The 15951-nt window shown below is 43.5% G+C and overlaps 1 protein-coding gene and 1 long non-coding RNA gene across 5 annotated transcripts in view; one reads left to right on the forward strand and one right to left on the reverse strand.

The window, feature by feature from the left end:
* Window positions 1–12407, forward strand: part of LOC148055188 (uncharacterized) — a 60792-nt gene extending 48385 nt beyond the window's left edge. The window contains exons 5-6 of one of the 4 annotated variants that reach the window (XR_015705807.1): window positions 19–94; window positions 11244–12407. The gene's annotated coding sequence lies outside the window, so the exon portion shown is untranslated. Of the gene's footprint in view, window positions 1–18; window positions 8103–11243 lie in introns of those variants that run through there. The other 3 variants (XR_015705809.1, XR_015705808.1, XR_015705806.1) reach the window with 3 other exon arrangements.
* LOC148055189 (uncharacterized) overlaps window positions 1–15951 on the reverse strand; it is a 50456-nt gene that overhangs the window by 29377 nt on the left and 5128 nt on the right. The gene's annotated exons all lie outside the window — the stretch shown is intronic.

Below are 15951 nucleotides of genomic sequence, written 5' to 3' on the forward strand. Positions count from 1 at the left end.
ACTGATCCTCTTCTCCAGGGGTGCTGCCAAGCGAGGAGCTACAGGAGGGAGCGGCTGCCCCTGAGTGGCCAGCATGGCTGAGGCCCCAGCCCAGGTGAGTGCCCCAGCAAAACTGGAGAGAGAAGGGCAAAAGATGCATCCCCAAATGCTCCTCATCCTGCCACAGGGACAGGGGAAGAAATCCCTTCTCCAGGAACTGGGAACAGTAGGACAGTCACAATTACTGCTGATGAAACTACAGTGACTTTACTATGCATTTCAAGCCCTTTTTGACAACACACAGCCCGGGTCCCCCTTTACCTGGAGGAATCCCACCCAGCTGCCTCCTGCCCTCTTAGGATGTTCAAATGCATTAGCTTGAGCACATTTGTCCTACTTTGCTAGCAGCAAAACATCTCGTGCATCAGCACAAAGATGCAAGCGCACATCAAGGCAATTAGATGGCCTAGATGCTCTCATGCTCAGTAGGGGATGTCAGCACCGAGAAGCTGCTTGAGCAGCGCAGTTTCCTGCCACGTCTACTTTGTTTCACATCACTTAGGAAAGTCCTTGAATGTAGCCCATGTAAACAGAGGTGCAGATGATTTTAAATTGCCGCCTGCGCTTGGTGGCACACCACAAGCGCATGCTAATGTTCTCAAGTTCAGGCCCCTCAAGGCTTGCATTTCAAGACAGCTCCTTGTATGGGCCTATTTTCCATCTGTAGCACAAAAAACACTAGCTATTGAGAAGCACAGCCAACAGCAATATACACTGAAATGAATAAAACTTGGAAAGTAAAGCAGCAGGCTCCAGCCTAATAAGTGAATGCAACATGCTGTCAAATGACAGGCTTGGTTCAGATGAGCTACCTTAGGTCATTTTCTCTGAGAATTAGTGGGGTTGGGAGCATCACCAAGGTAATAATCGTTGCCTCCGGGGAAGAGCACCGTGCTCATGGCTCCCCTGCGCCCCAGCAGAGAAAATGGAGGTTGCTGTGGCAGACCTTATGGATAGTGGTGTAAAAAGGCACTCCAGTACTGTTGTCCACACCAGGCCTGTGCCTAAGGCCACCTCATCACACTTCATGCCCCTACCATGCATGGCTGGGCGCTTGAAGACATCACCGATCTGTAGCTAACTCAGATATCCTCCCTTTCTGAGGATCAGCAAAGTCAAATGCAACATTAAGTTCATTTTCCAGCCCTTGACTCAAAGCAGGCCTTTCCCTCAAGCTGTGTGAATAACGGATTCATTTGTTTTTTTGGTGACACCAAGAACACTTTTTTTTGTTATGAGTCAACCTAAAGCTTTTTGGCAGGGGAAAATTCATTATGAATTAAGATGCTTAATTTGACCCCAAATCAAGATGTTTCATTTCATTCTTTGGATGGGGGAGGAGAACTGTGTCTTTTTTCTCTAAATTAAAATTAGGAAAAAAGACAGAGGGGGAGTTGCGAAAGCTTAGGGTGGATGTCTTGACATGAAACAAAGCAAGCTGCTTTACAAATCACTTTGTTTCCCAATTTTAATGCAGTTCCCTATTCAGCATGAGAAGAAAATGACTCTTTCTATGATTCATTCTCACATGAAATTCATAGGGTTTAAAAACATGCTTGATTTTGGAAAGTTTCCTATGTTGCTACCTAGCTTTATAGCTTAGGTAAGGTGTTCAGTAATAAAGCCCAGTTCCAGCAAAGACTTCTGACCATGGGCAAGAAAAGAAATCCCGCGGTGCAGGGTGGCCTGGCACAGCACAGTTTGTGACCACAGAATAGAGCGTGCAATGCTGAACAGGGGTTAGGAGGTGGAAAGAGAAGGAAAGAGAATGGGGAAGTCTGAAGAAACACAGGATGTGCAAGAGGCACCATCAGAGTGAATCACTGTGATTTTCCAGTAACCATGAAGTTACAGGAGGGGCCAAGTGGCAACACCCACATGCAAACTCCAAACTCCTGAAGTCTTCAGACAGGGGAGGGGTGGTGAGACTCAGGTCACAGATTTGGGGTTGAGTTATCCATCTCTAAGCAGCGTAGCCATTTGAAGAATCCATGAACTTCCTGCCTTGCTGTCTCAAGCATCCTTATTTCTCCTCTTTTAAGGAGAGATGCTCAACCATATGTTTCTAGACCTAAAAAGATGTGATTAGGCTAAAAAAAAAAATAATCTAAAACTGTTATAGCAAATGATTATCAAAACACACTACATGATTGCATTCTTTTTAATGGCATACACAGAAGCAAGGAATGAATATAGGATGTACCCCTGCTTGCCTCACTCTTAGACATGAGCTAAGAGCAGTAGCAGGGTTCACAGGCTTAGCCAAAACAACCAAGTTGCCTGAGACAGGCCTGAGGCTGGCTGGTCACTGGGGAAGGTGCACCATGAGTGTCTAGACCATAAATGACACTGTAAACACAAGAATTACACCATTGGGGTGATAGAAATGTGAGAACTTGGACAAAATTTCAGCAAGAGGCTGAATAGCTGCGTCCATCTAGAGAAAGAGTGTTTCTATCTTCCAGTCCCTCAAAACCTGCTTTAGAAACATAATGCAGTGGGAAAAGGCCATTTTCTCACTAGGCTAGAAGTATCCTCTGAGCATGGAGTAAGGATCTGGCCTTGTGTAGAACCTCAAACAAATTACAGGGCAGAAATGGAGGATGGAGTTGCAGCTGGGGCTACAAACAAATAACAACACAGTAATGCCAAACAGTACTGCTAGTCTGTGATGGGTTGACCTTGGCTGGATACCAGGTGCCCACGAAGCTGCTCTATCACTCCCCTCAGCAGGACGGTGGGAGAGAAAATATAATGAAAGGCTCATGGGTCGAGATAAGGACAGGGAAATCACTCACCAATTACTGTCACAGGCAAAATAGACTCAACTCGGGGAAATTAATTTAATTTATTGCCAATGAAATCAGAGTAGGGCAATGAGAAATAAAACTAAATCTTAAAAACACCTTCCCCATCCCCACACCTCCCCTTCTTCCTGGGCTCAACTTCACTCCCGATTTTCTCTACCTCCTCCCCCCAAGTGGCACAGGGGAATGGGGGTTGCAGTCAGTTCATCACACTGTCTCTGCTGCTCCTTCCTCCTCACACTCTTCCCCTGCTCCAGCGTGGGGTCCCTCCCATGGGAGACAGTTCTCCATGAACTTCTCCAATGTCAGTCCTTCCCACAGGTTCTTCACGAACTGCTCCAGCATGGGTCCCCTGCAGGGTCACAGGTCCTGCCAGGAGCCTGCTCCAGCGTGGGCTCTCCACAGGGTCACAGCTTCCTTCAGGCGCATCCACCTGCTCCAGAGTGGGGTCCTCCATGAGCTGCAGATGGATATCTGCTCCACTCTGGACCTCCATGGGCTGCAGGGGACAACCTGCTTCACCACAGGCTACAGGGGTATCTCTGCTCTTGCACCTGGAGCACCTCTTCCCCCTTCTTCTTCACTGACCTTGGTGTCTGCAGAGTTGTTTCTCTCACATATTCTCACTCCTCTCTTCTGGCTGCTGTTGCACAGCAGTTTTTCCCCCTTCTTAAATATGTTATCACAGAGGCACTACCACCATCGCTGATTGGCTCAGCCTTGGCCAGCGGCAGGTCCGTCTTGGAGCCGGCTGGCACTGGCTCTATCAGACATAGGGGAAGCTTCTAGTAGCTTCTCACAGAAGCCACCCCTGCAGCCCCCCCCCCCCAAAGCCTTGCCACACAAACCCAATACATAGTCAGAGGTGTCCAGGGCTGGGCAATTGCAATTCAGGCTAGGGGAGACTCCTCCCCTGCTAGCACAAACTAGAAGGAGTACAGCAGGTAGGTGGCTGAAACATCTTCACTCCTGTCCCTGGGCCTGCAGCGATATGAGCTGTTCCTCCAAAACATATTCTGAAATTCTGTCCTACCTCCTTGACCAAAGTCAAAGCTTGTTTCCTGAAGTCCTATTTGCATCACCTTATTTAAGAGATTCTGTACACATCAGCATGTTCTTAACATGATACATATCTGTGGCCTTAAGTGAAGACTAGAACAGCTGCAGAATATTTGATGTTGCAGAGGAAGTATAAATTTTAGGTAATAAGAAATATTTCTTTATCCTAGATGTTGACAATATTTCAGTAGAGTAAATAATAAGAAAATAGCCTGCAAACTAAAGATTAGAACAAAACATGCCAAAAGCAGGTTCTCCAAAAATTGCCATGTTAGTAAATTATTTTTATTTCAAAGCAGCAAGGGGGAAACTACATCATCCCTCTGCCATTGCATACAAAGAGTCCCTGTTTGGGATCAATGAATAGGTATGTGCAGCCAACCTTCTTGCAGTTGCCTGCAGGTTATGGATTTGGAAGTTGGTGGAAAATTTCAGATTGAGCCTCAACATTCACTCACATTTGGCCTTTAATGTAACAGCCTAAATGGAGCGTTGCTCTAAATTTTAAATCATGCTGAACTTGATGAAAGACTTGACATGATCTACAGGAAAAGGTCAGAAAAAGCTGTAAACATTTATTTCAATGAGATTAAACCAGTGTTTTCAATGCTGCTTTTACACGTCCATCTATGTATCCACTTACAGTCTCTGCAGAACCCTTCTAGTGCTTTTCTGTCCTAGGAAATCTTTAGCATACATGCACTGAAAGGTAACGTACAGAGCATATAGCCCTGTAAGGGACCAGGGTAGTGGAATCTGTGGGCAACTACATCGTAATTGCTAACTCTGTCAGTTCATCAGTAGAAAAACCGGCTGGGCAAGAAAGAGGAAGCTTGGGCTGATTCAGGAACGTTAACTCCTTTAGCATGAAGGCTAAGGGTTAGCCTAGCTGACTGCAACGCATAATGAAATGTACCTTCACTGTTAAGAGACTATGAAGAATATAATGGACAAAATAGCTTCATGTAGATTGTGTACAAGATTGTCCAAAGGGGGGACACAGCTGGGAGGTCATCACAGTACTCCCTATCATTTGAGGATGAAAAAAAAATCAAAGAAGAAAATGAGACTAGAAAAGACAGGCCAAATCATTATACTATTCTCATAGAAGAGAGATGTCAGTACATGCTGAGGTACTCATGAAGATTGCCAGACACTTCAATGGCAACGGACAAAAGAGGAACATTTTATCAACTGTTTGAGCTAGTTGGCTGCACACATTGCAAAACACATGCATCTGCCCTGCAGCACACTTAGGAAAAACTCACTAGGCATTCCTGATCTTCAGCTGTGTCTACTCTGGGCTATAAGCAGCATTTACAAGCTGTGTTTGAATTCTGCTTAAATGGCTGACGATTTCAACAGCCAAACTGCCAGAGTGTGAACTCAGCACCATGCACTATGTAGAAATTTGGAACCATTGTGTCTAAAGCCAGCTGAAGTGTGCACTTTCATTCTTGAAACTAGCTGCTAAAATTATCTGGTATAGGGGAAACCCACAAAAATGATGACAGGGCTGTGATGGTAAGGTTTAATATTATTAATGATATGTTCTTGCACATACAAAAATGAGACAAATAAAGAAAGGAACTTTGTGTTTAAACTGCAAGAGGACTGTATGCCAGTTCAACTCACAAAAGCTGATTTTAACCCTGGTCTGTTTGACACAACTGTTTTATAACTGCATGGAGGTACTTGACACTGACATGTGGTTCTCGTTCTCCTGCCTTAGGATATCACTTACAGCACTATTCCTTATTATTTGCTGTGTGCAGTTTCTTGATGTTTGAATCACTGAACTAACTTGCACTTGCACTGGTAACAGCAGCTTTGGATTTTTCCTGTTTACCATGCACAAAGTCTGATCTGCTGCCTTTTGTGTGTGTATTGCTGATTATTTCCAAGACAAATTCACATTTGTGATTGTTTAGAGGAAAAGCACTGTCCAAGGACAAAACACAAGAATTTAGATGAATTTTTGAGTTATTACATAACATACAACCACAAACTACCTCTCCAGCACCACTTATTTTTGTGTGAGCCCAACTATTTATAGTGGCTTGAGTGCTATTTAAAAGACCATAGCAAGCATACTTGAAGAGCATGTGTTTTCTGGTGTTTGGACCCATGACAGGTAAATTCTTGATTTAGTTCTCTATATATCCTCTTCCTCTTGTTTCCATCCATGCTGTAATGCATGGAATTCCTGGTCTACAAAGCAAAGCAAGTAACCTGCAATGCAGCAGTAGGAAGAAACCAGCGAGTGTTCATGCCATGAATGTCAGGTTGTGTAGGATCAAGTCCAGGCACGAATGGCTGCATACATATCATTTGTTAAAGCAATGCTGCTTCTCGGGATTATTTGCTGATTTCCAGTTTAGGAAGTTGCACTGCTGCTCATTTAGGCTTGCATGCAGAAGTGAAGTTTATAGGTAGTATTTGGAAAACAGTTACTCAAATTGTCTCACTACATTTCCATAATGACTATTGCATATATGTAATAACTTTTTTTTTTTTAAGCCATCAAGTATTTTGTTCCATCTGGCCACTTTCTATGAAATGGTTCTATTTGTACTGGCTACTGAAAATAAATGATGGCAATATTCTCCCAGGTCAAAAGCAAACCTCATACAATGCTCACTGTGATCACTGTGAATTAATAGGGCTCTCCTACTGCAACAACAGGTCCACAAAGCTGAGGTGGTGTAGCTAATGCCATTCATTATTCGGGGCATCTCCAGTAAAAGGAGGATGGGTTTAGGGTGAAAGAGATTAGAAGTCTCATCATAATGTCTTTGGTTTATGTGAGTTTGAATGATTTTTAAATAAAGGTAGCAGTTTTTAGTATTATGATGCTGGACAAGACTAAACTCCCTCGACTTCAAAGAATGAATAGTTTCACATCTCAAGCATTTCATGCCAAATGTTTGCCAGGACTTTTATCTTAGTCCAACTATTTACAGTGGCTCTACTGCTACATAAAAGACTGTAGCAAGACATCCTGTGACAGATGCGCTCAACTCCTTGACCAGACTGGCGGTGGTTTGGTGCAGGCTCCGGAAGAGGTAAAGGCCTGAGCCGTAGCTGGGCCATAACTCCTCTAGTTTCAATCTGTTCTCTGAAAACCCACAAAGGAGCAGAGCGACACAGTGAGCATCGATGCAGATGAGCTTGGAACACTGATCATGCGACTGACACATGAATAGCAGGTGGCTTTTCCAAGACTCATTTATCAAGGAACAAAGTAAGTTGTGGGTACAAGGAGTCTCCTGCATACCTTTTCTGTGGCATGTAATTTGACTACAAGCCAACCACTTTATCCTATAAATATGACAGCCTAAGTGAGCCTTCTTTGAGCTCTCCCTGCTAGGCAGTGTGGCTGCATGGTGGTGATCTCCCCTTGAGCTGGGACACCTCTCAAGGTTGCTCCTCGAGGCAAAGAGACCTTTTACCAATGACAGATCTTTGGTAAGCGACCACTATCGTGCATAACCTTGTAGTATGGTAACTTTGATTTTTGTCTTGGTAACTTTGATTTTTGTCTTGGTAACTTTGATTGCATGCGGAATTGATGCTAATGAAACATTATATAAACTTTGCATGTACAATCCCTTAGACATAAACCGTTGACCAATTCTGAGACTGAGACTGGACCTAGCTGCACCTAAGCTCCATCAGGAGTTTAGAAAGCAAGGGAGTCCTTTCTGAACCTCATGACTCAATGGGAGGGTCTTCCTTGCTCCATTAGATATACCCTGTTGACCAAGTCTGAGACTAAGACTGGACCTAGCCACACCTAAGCTCCTGTTAGGAGTTTAAAAAGCAAGGGGGTCTACTCTGAACCTCGTGACTCAACAGGAGGGTCTTCCTTACTCTTTGCATCTCTGGTGTCTCTGTGAATCATTCTAACTCGAGTGTAACTCAATTTTCCTTTGCATGATTCTTCCATGCAGTAATTAATAGAGTGAACCTTGCTGTCGAACTTTGTTAAGTCACACTTTTACAACATCGTATTAAAACCACTTTTGGTAATACCTTTGTTGGCGATTCCTTAAGTGTTCTAAATCACCCATTCGCAACAAATTGGCGTAGTCGGCAGGATCCTAAATCAGGATTCGCGACACATCCCCAGGGGATTATATTACTATTTGGCTTTATACTTCTTTCACTACTGCCAATAAATCATGAGCTTCTTCAGATGTGTCAGAGGGCATTCCATTTTCTCAACTGCAAATGAAAAATGATGAATAATACACATTGCTGACTTTTTTCCCCACCCCAAATTCCTATCTAGCTCTCCAGTGACTCCAACTGTTGCATTTAGTCTATTTTTGCAGATATCCTGCACAATGATTGTGAGTCTCTCAGATTTCATGTATGAAGATCATTCTTGTTCAGTGCTATACATACGTATGCATTGTATTCAGCTCATTTACTGTAAGCGTGAATTTAGAGGTTCTTCCTTTCCACTTGAATGTACAGAAATATGTGGAAATAATGGAAATATTATATGGAAATAATTATTCATTGTTCTGTTGAACTTAGGCACCAAAGTAATCATCCAAGTAAGTGTGTAGCAAGCCTGCTTTGCGTAGTCTGTGCTGAAGAGCATGACTTCACACTTGGTATCCAAGATAACTAAAGCTAGTGCAAATATGCCTTTAAAAGCTGCAATCACACATTCCAAAAAAGTTACAACCTTTGTTTGTGATAGCTATAAATGAAATATTTTTGCTCACAGTCCATATTAAAAGAACATCAGTGGAGGAGATGCTTGCATTTTGGGGAGGACTGGCTGGAAGAACAGGAAACAAATAAATTAACAGAGTCAAAGAGTTATTCATTCTCTTGCACTCAACAGTGGCTATGATGCAAAAAATGAGTTACGAAGCCAGTTAGACTGCCCCACTCCTAATACAAATTTCAGCAGCCTGTGCTGGCTTTGGTCTTTCTGGGCACTGTTTACATAATTTGTGAATTAGTGCAACAAAGCACACCTACATATTATTTCAGCCATGCAGTCCTGGATGCCTTGGGAGCTAGCTTTGTTGACTTTCTGCTGTGGGAGAAATCTCTCAAGTGAAATCAAGTTCCTTTCCCTGCAAGACCCTTGGCTGTTGTGTCATGTATGGAGTGGGCATAACACCTGTGAGCGACAGAGACACCCATCTGTCCCATCCGGGAAACTCTTATGAGCTGAATATCACACTGATGGTTCTCTATTTTAAAATAGGTACTTCTAAAATGTCATCTAAGAACTGAACACACTTCAGACAAAAAAGGCATGAAATAACCCATAGGCATTCTCCAATCTATCATTGCCCAGTTCAGTAGATATCACTAAAGCTCACCTCTGCTTGCTGAGGAGAGACTTGTAGCACTACCATTGCAGTGCTCTTTGGGGAAGAGTAGAGGTACTTGTGAGGATAACTATTGGGAACAATCTCTTCCACAAGTGACCTTCTTTAACCAGAAAACTTTTGAATAGGGAATGATAATACATGTTTCAGGAGAACAGACTTTAAACCATTTTTAAACAACAGGGTTCCTCAGCTCCCCTTAGGTTTCTTATTTACAATGTCATATTTAGTACTGAATTTAAACAGCTTTACCTGTAACAAATCTGCTGAGACATCCTTTGATGAAGGAAAATTTCATTTCCAGCCAATCTCTTTAGGAGCCATGTTGAGGTACTTTTCTTATACATTGCAAACTTCCTGCCACCTGCAAGGCACCTGTCAGCACTCAAGTCTGAGAAATTCCCAAAGTTTAAACCTGAACAGGTCTGGCTGCCTGCCTTCTGCTGTATCCTGTAGAATACAGAGGGTTACTCTGGAAAAAAACAAAACACCTGATTGCTTTTTTGCTAATTAAAAAGCCCCTACCAAGCAAACTATAGCATTTGATTACCATCATTTTTAGAAGAGGCTGCTCAATAGCAGTTAATTCTCACAGTTGGTTCTGGTATGAGCCAAGAGGAGCATGCAACTTGCCATAGTTTAGGAGAAGAGATTAAATTTAGTCTTTCTGGAAAGGTATAGAGGAAAGGAAAGACTGGCCAAGGTCAGCTGAAGAAATTACCTCAGCTAAGTAAGCCATATTTGAGGCAATTGATTTTAATGTGATCCCAACAGGAACTATTTAGAAGACCAGCTAGTCACTCAGTACAGCTTCATCTAAAGTATCACTTAGTTTTGCTGAGCCCAGACTGTGTTTAATACAAATTCCCAATCTGTATTTTAACAGTGGAACTCAGAAGGGCACAGTCTAGGAATTTAGTTACAGCACAGGTGGTTCCTATCAATATTACCCAAGTCATGTTGTAAACATGATGGAATACCAATGTTTTGTAACTAGAGCCATCATTAGAGCAGTTTCTACTGAGTAGATAAGATCAAAACAAAAGCTCATTGACCCTCTTGCATTTAAGGATTCCATTATCTTTATTATAGAAATCCCTGAATGCAGCTTACTTCCCATTACATATTTAAGCCCATGTTGTCTCTGACACTCTGTCTCAAGATCTGAAAGCACGCTTTCTCTATGCTTATTGATTTTACATGGTACTTTGAGACAAGTTAATAATAAGATCCAACTCATCCACTGTCCCACTGTCGGGGAACCAAAATGCACGGATGAGAAACCTAGTGCTAACCGCAGTGCTATTCAGATAAAGCTGTTTTTATTCAGCTGTGTCAGAAAGCTAAAAAGCCTGCTGCTTCTGATCCCTCCAATTTTGATCTGCTCTGTGGAAGATAGTAAACAATCCCACAAGTATTACCAACTTATAACTTAATTTTCCTTCCACTTAATACATAAATTATATTATTGTAATTTATATCTGAGGTTCATATGCTACCACACTGATACTATCTAAGCAGTGGAGACATATATTGATTAGCCAGAATATACTGCACAGCAGCAGCCATTCTCCTTTCTTGGAAAGGTATCAGGCTCAGGAAGGAAAGGAGCCACCAGGGAAATGCCATATAGTTTTGAATGGAAGGATTCTTTCTGCGCCAATTCTCATGCCTGTGCTGGAGGCACAGGCAATGCAAGAAGACACGGACTCATGTTGGGTCTTTAGATACTAGCATAATATAAACATTTACACTTATCCAACAACTTCAATTCAGGAATTATTTATTATCACAGGAAGCCATAAAACAGCTCGCAATGAGTGATTTATTCAGGTAACATAGCCACTGCTGTATTTATGATTAGTCTAATACAAACAGTAGGTTTCTATTCACTATTTGCAATTCTGAAGTTTACTGAAGTAAGCACTCACCATTCACAAAAGCGCAGCCTTGTTTAAAGACTGAATTTGTTGCACAGGTTTTGCTTTTTGTTGCCACCTGAGTCACATGCTGTGGGTCCCCCTTGAGGTAACATTTTACTTAATAGGACCCTAAACTGAGAAAGCCATCTCTCTCTGGGACTGATGCAGTGGGAAGGCAGGATGGAGGGAAAACTGAGTCTTTGGAAGGAAAATCTGCTAAATAAGCTCATGGAGCTTCAGGATATTGAATTAAAATGTTCTGGTGCTCTTCTGCAGAAGAATCCATATTAGATCCACGCACATGAACTACAGACTTTCAGGAAGCTGGTGCCTTTGCGATGACTGTGTAGGTTACTTTGCAGATGTGCTCTCACCTAACGTTTGCACCAAGGAATTCCTTGTGCACATAGATGTGAAATTGTAACTGGAAACATTGCAGCTGAGCTCCTGCCTGGCGTGTTGAAAAGCTAGAGCGGCCATTGTCGTAAGCTAAGGGCACCTGTGTTCATCCTGTTTCATGCTGTACCATACCAGCCTGCAAGCCCAGTGGGGTCTGTGGATCCCCACACCGCATCCTCCGTCACTGCTCCCCTGCCACCATCAGCACAGGCAAGGGAGGTGAGCGCACTCGCAAGCCTGCTGTTCTCGTCCTCGCCTGCAGCTCACATCTCTGGACTGAGGTTTTGAAGAAGGTCGCTTTGCTCCCCACTCTGCATGGCGACTGACACAGCAACTGCCTCCCCAAGCCTTCTGATGCACACTGGAAATTAGGAAGCTTCTAGGAGGTTTGCAGAAGGAATTTGCTCAAGATATGAAAGGAATTGTGTGACACTGCGCCTCCAACAGAGGGGAAAGCAGTCAATCATCTATCAGTCTGCCTGTTTTCTGCTGCCCCCAGTTGTAATGACCACCAGTAACACCTGTCCTGGTTTCAGCTGGGATAGAGTTGATTTTTTCTTCCTAGTAGCTGGTATAGTGCTGTGTTTTGGATTTAGGATGAGAATAATGTTGATAACACACTGATGTTTTAGTTGTTGCTAAGTAGTGCTTACACCAGTCAAGGACTTTTCAGCTTCCCACGCTCTGCCAGGTGCACAAGAAGCTGGGAGGGGGCACAGCCAGGACAGCTGACCCAGACTAGCCCAAGGGCTATTCCATAGTATGTGACATCACGCTCAGTATATAAACTGGGGGGAGTTGGTCGGGGGGGCAGCGATCGCTGCTCGGGAACAGGCTGGGCATTGGTCGGTGGGTGGTGAGCAATTGTATAGTGTATCACCTGCTTTGTATATTATTATTGTATTATATTATTATTATTACTACTACTACTATTTCATTTTACTTCAATTATTAAACTGTTCTTATCTCAACTCATGAGTTTTCTGACTTTCACCCTTCCGATTCTCTCCCCCATCCCACTGGGGTGGGGGGAGTGAGCGAGCAGCTGTGTGGTGCTTAGTTGCCAGCTGGGGTTAAACCACGACACACCACAGCTCAGAAGACAGCAAGGACATCCCTGGTCACCCCCACAAACAGTGCGAGTCACCTTGTTTTTCTCTTTCACGGGGATTTTCCAGCATCTTCCTGTCAGCACCCAGTTGAGCATTTCACCCCAAAGCAACCTGGCCCCCTTTTCACTTCACTGTGAAAGCGCAGCCCCGGAGTCTGACCGTGCAATGCTCCCTGCCTTGTCTTTAAGCCTCCTCAGACATACTGCACAATTTTTCACCCTATAGTCAACATAGTTTCATCCCACATAGTTCACTCAGGGCAGGAGGCTTTTCTCTGGCCGAAGTGGGCTGCTGGCATGTACCAGGAGACCCTGCTGCCAGGGGACATTTTGTTCTGTGGCAAATAACAAGGAAATGCAACAACAACAAACCACCACAGAAAAAATGTGCTGTCACTAAACCTCATTCAAGAAAAAGGGAAGCCTATGGTAGTGAGCCCTGATGGTACCTCTGAAAACACAGACCTTACTGCCACTGAGGGAATTTCCTGGTCTCCCAGAGACAGGGATGCTGGCCCCACATGTGCCCTCCAGGAGTTGCTGCCTGAGGGAAAGAGTCCAAAACCTACCTATGACCAGGCTGGTGAAACGAAGGTCGCCCAGCACAACAGACTGAGCCAGGCAGACCTCTCTATTTGGCATTGCTATTTATCTTCTGAGGTTTTTATAAAAAAAAAAAAAAACAAACAACAAACCTTCAGGGGGTTATGTCTCCTGGACTCTTGGCTCCCCTGGTTGAGGGTGGCAGCTGATGGCAGAGCTGGGCGGCTGGTGGAAGGACGGGGGGGGACTGTGGGTGAGCATGCCAGGGTCCTTGGGTCACACTGCTGCTCCCCAGCCCATCCCTGGGTCCCCCCTGCGGGGCTGCTGCCTGCCCCTGGGAAAGGCTCTATCAATATCCAACAGAATAGCAGCATTCCTGTGTTTAACATCCCCATTCCCTGCTTGCATTGCTTTCCAGAGTGAGGATGTTATCCCAAGGACCACAGCTCAAGTCCAAAGTGTCACCGTGCTCAGGCTACTGACCTGCCTTGCCATCTTGAGCATGGCAGGAAAGCTTTGCGCCCCTGAACTACTGTACAATGCTGCACAGCTGTGCTGCACAGCTGCCTTGCTCCAACCCAGAGCTGGCTGCCTCTCGCTAGTGGCAAGGAAGGATCCCTTCCGATAGGACTTGCAAGAACTTGGGTGAAAGGTATTAGCACATACCAATGCTACAGTGTGCTTCGTTTTATTGTTGTATATAGGAAAGTCAGAAGCCTATTAAAATTTGTAATAACTAAGAATAAAGTTACCTACAAGAAGGTAGGTTTCTCCTGGGAGGAATTTTAACAAAAGCAAGAGTTTGGTGATTGCAGCCACTATACAAAAACCTGTAACAGTTGCTCCATATTGGGATTTATTTCAGGAAATAAAAATCAGGGAAGAAACTGCAATGCCTTTATGCACTATATCACACAGGTAAAATTACATGTTCTGAAAAGGGCTGTGGTTTCCATATTGCAATTCAAAAAGCTTTTAGATAACAAACACATTATTTTGCAACATACTGGCACCATCTGATGTGTTAGATATAATCCAGGGCTTCTTAGATGCCATTGAAGATTCAAATGGTTTGAAGAACAGAAATGAAAAGCTTCACTTCAGGCAGAAGCCAGTATATCCTTTTCCAGACCAACAGATATATCTTTTAAATCCTCTATGGGATTTATTGTGGTGTGCCTATTAGCATCAACATATTTAAGGATGTGTCAGTGTTTCCGTTATAAACCCCTATTTTAAAGTGTTTTATAACTCAGCTGTAAACATATGGCACTTGGCAGAGACAGACACAATTCATCTGTTTCTATACCAGGACTTTAAAAAGTGTGCATGCACACACACGCGCAAGCAATTGTGGGATCTTAGTCTTTAATGTAGTTCTGTAGCCCAAAATGATCTAAATCAAAAGAATAATTTGTTTTCAACTTCTGACATAGCTCTTTACTTTCACTGCTCTCCTGATGTAGCCAGTTATAATTTGTTTTTCAAACCTTAAAAGCAACTGCTCTTATACTGTACCCACTTCTCTTGAGGGTTATAGTGTTACTGCCAAGGGAGTTTCACCTAAGGAGGGAGCCTCCCTCATCCTCCCCATGCACATTTCTGCAGCAGGACTATAATGAGCTATTTGGTAAACAAGCAGCAATCTGAAAACCTCCTTTAGCAGGTGCTTACAAAGGCTACCTTTAAATATGAGAATTTTTTTAAACACTAGGCTGCAAAGAGCTTTAATACATTTTCAAAACATCAGCAAGTGAAACAGAGCTGCCAAGAAGCAATTTAAGTTTTATTTTTCACTCCTGTTCCACTTTTTATTTTAGGCTGTTAAGAAAACAAAGAAAATTAAATGAAAAGCTTCTCCATTTAAGAAAGTCTGGCTGTTCCCTCCCCAGCCTCCCTAGTGAACTCCCTCATGTCCATATCTGAATTTCCAAGGATCACTATATCTCCCACAGATCTCTACAGGCAGACCAGGACAGGCTCCTCCTGGGACCTGTCGGTGGAGCTTTGCAGCAAGGGGTGGAAGTAGGGAGTCACCCCCCCCCCAGAAGCTCTGGGCAGATGCCCCCAAGGATGATGTACTTTGCGCAGACGGCCTGGCTCCCGCCAGCTGCTGAAGGAGCAGGCTGTGCACTCCACTGTGCTTCTAAGTCCTCTTTTTAGTAAAGTACTTTAAGGAAGTGAGAAGTACCATTGACCTCACAAGAACTATTCATGCACAGAAACTCAACCGTCTGCTCCCATATCTTGCTAATCCAGAGATCTAAATCAATAAGACTGTTCCAGGCTTACATCTGGTCTTCATGCTAGGGATCCCTGAGGTCTGCCGTGGGAACCGCTACTCACCCAGTATATAGCACGAGAATTCATGAAAAAAACCCAAAAGCCAGATGTATTTAGTCTTTTGGAATTACAGCTTCCAGAGACCAGTGTCTTGTATGTGCTTTTTTGTAGTGCTGAGAGGGTTCTGCAGTTGTGCTGCCAATTGTGCAATAAATGCAGCAAGCTGAAAACCACCACTGTTTAAAGAACCCAGACATCAAGGACCCATTGAACAAGCCAAGGAATATTTTTTATAACCGAATTCCAAAATGCTATCATTTCTGAATTTAATCACAAATTCACAGCATGGCAGTTAAATAAGCAGTTTAATTCCTCACAATTCTTACATACAGAAAATCACCAGAATTACTGGTAAGTTAAAACATCTG

The sequence above is a fragment of the Nipponia nippon genome, unplaced genomic scaffold (assembly GCF_047370975.1).
Source record: "Nipponia nippon isolate SJK-2023a ecotype South Korea unplaced genomic scaffold, ASM4737097v1 scaffold_26, whole genome shotgun sequence".
NCBI lineage: Eukaryota > Metazoa > Chordata > Aves > Pelecaniformes > Threskiornithidae > Nipponia > Nipponia nippon.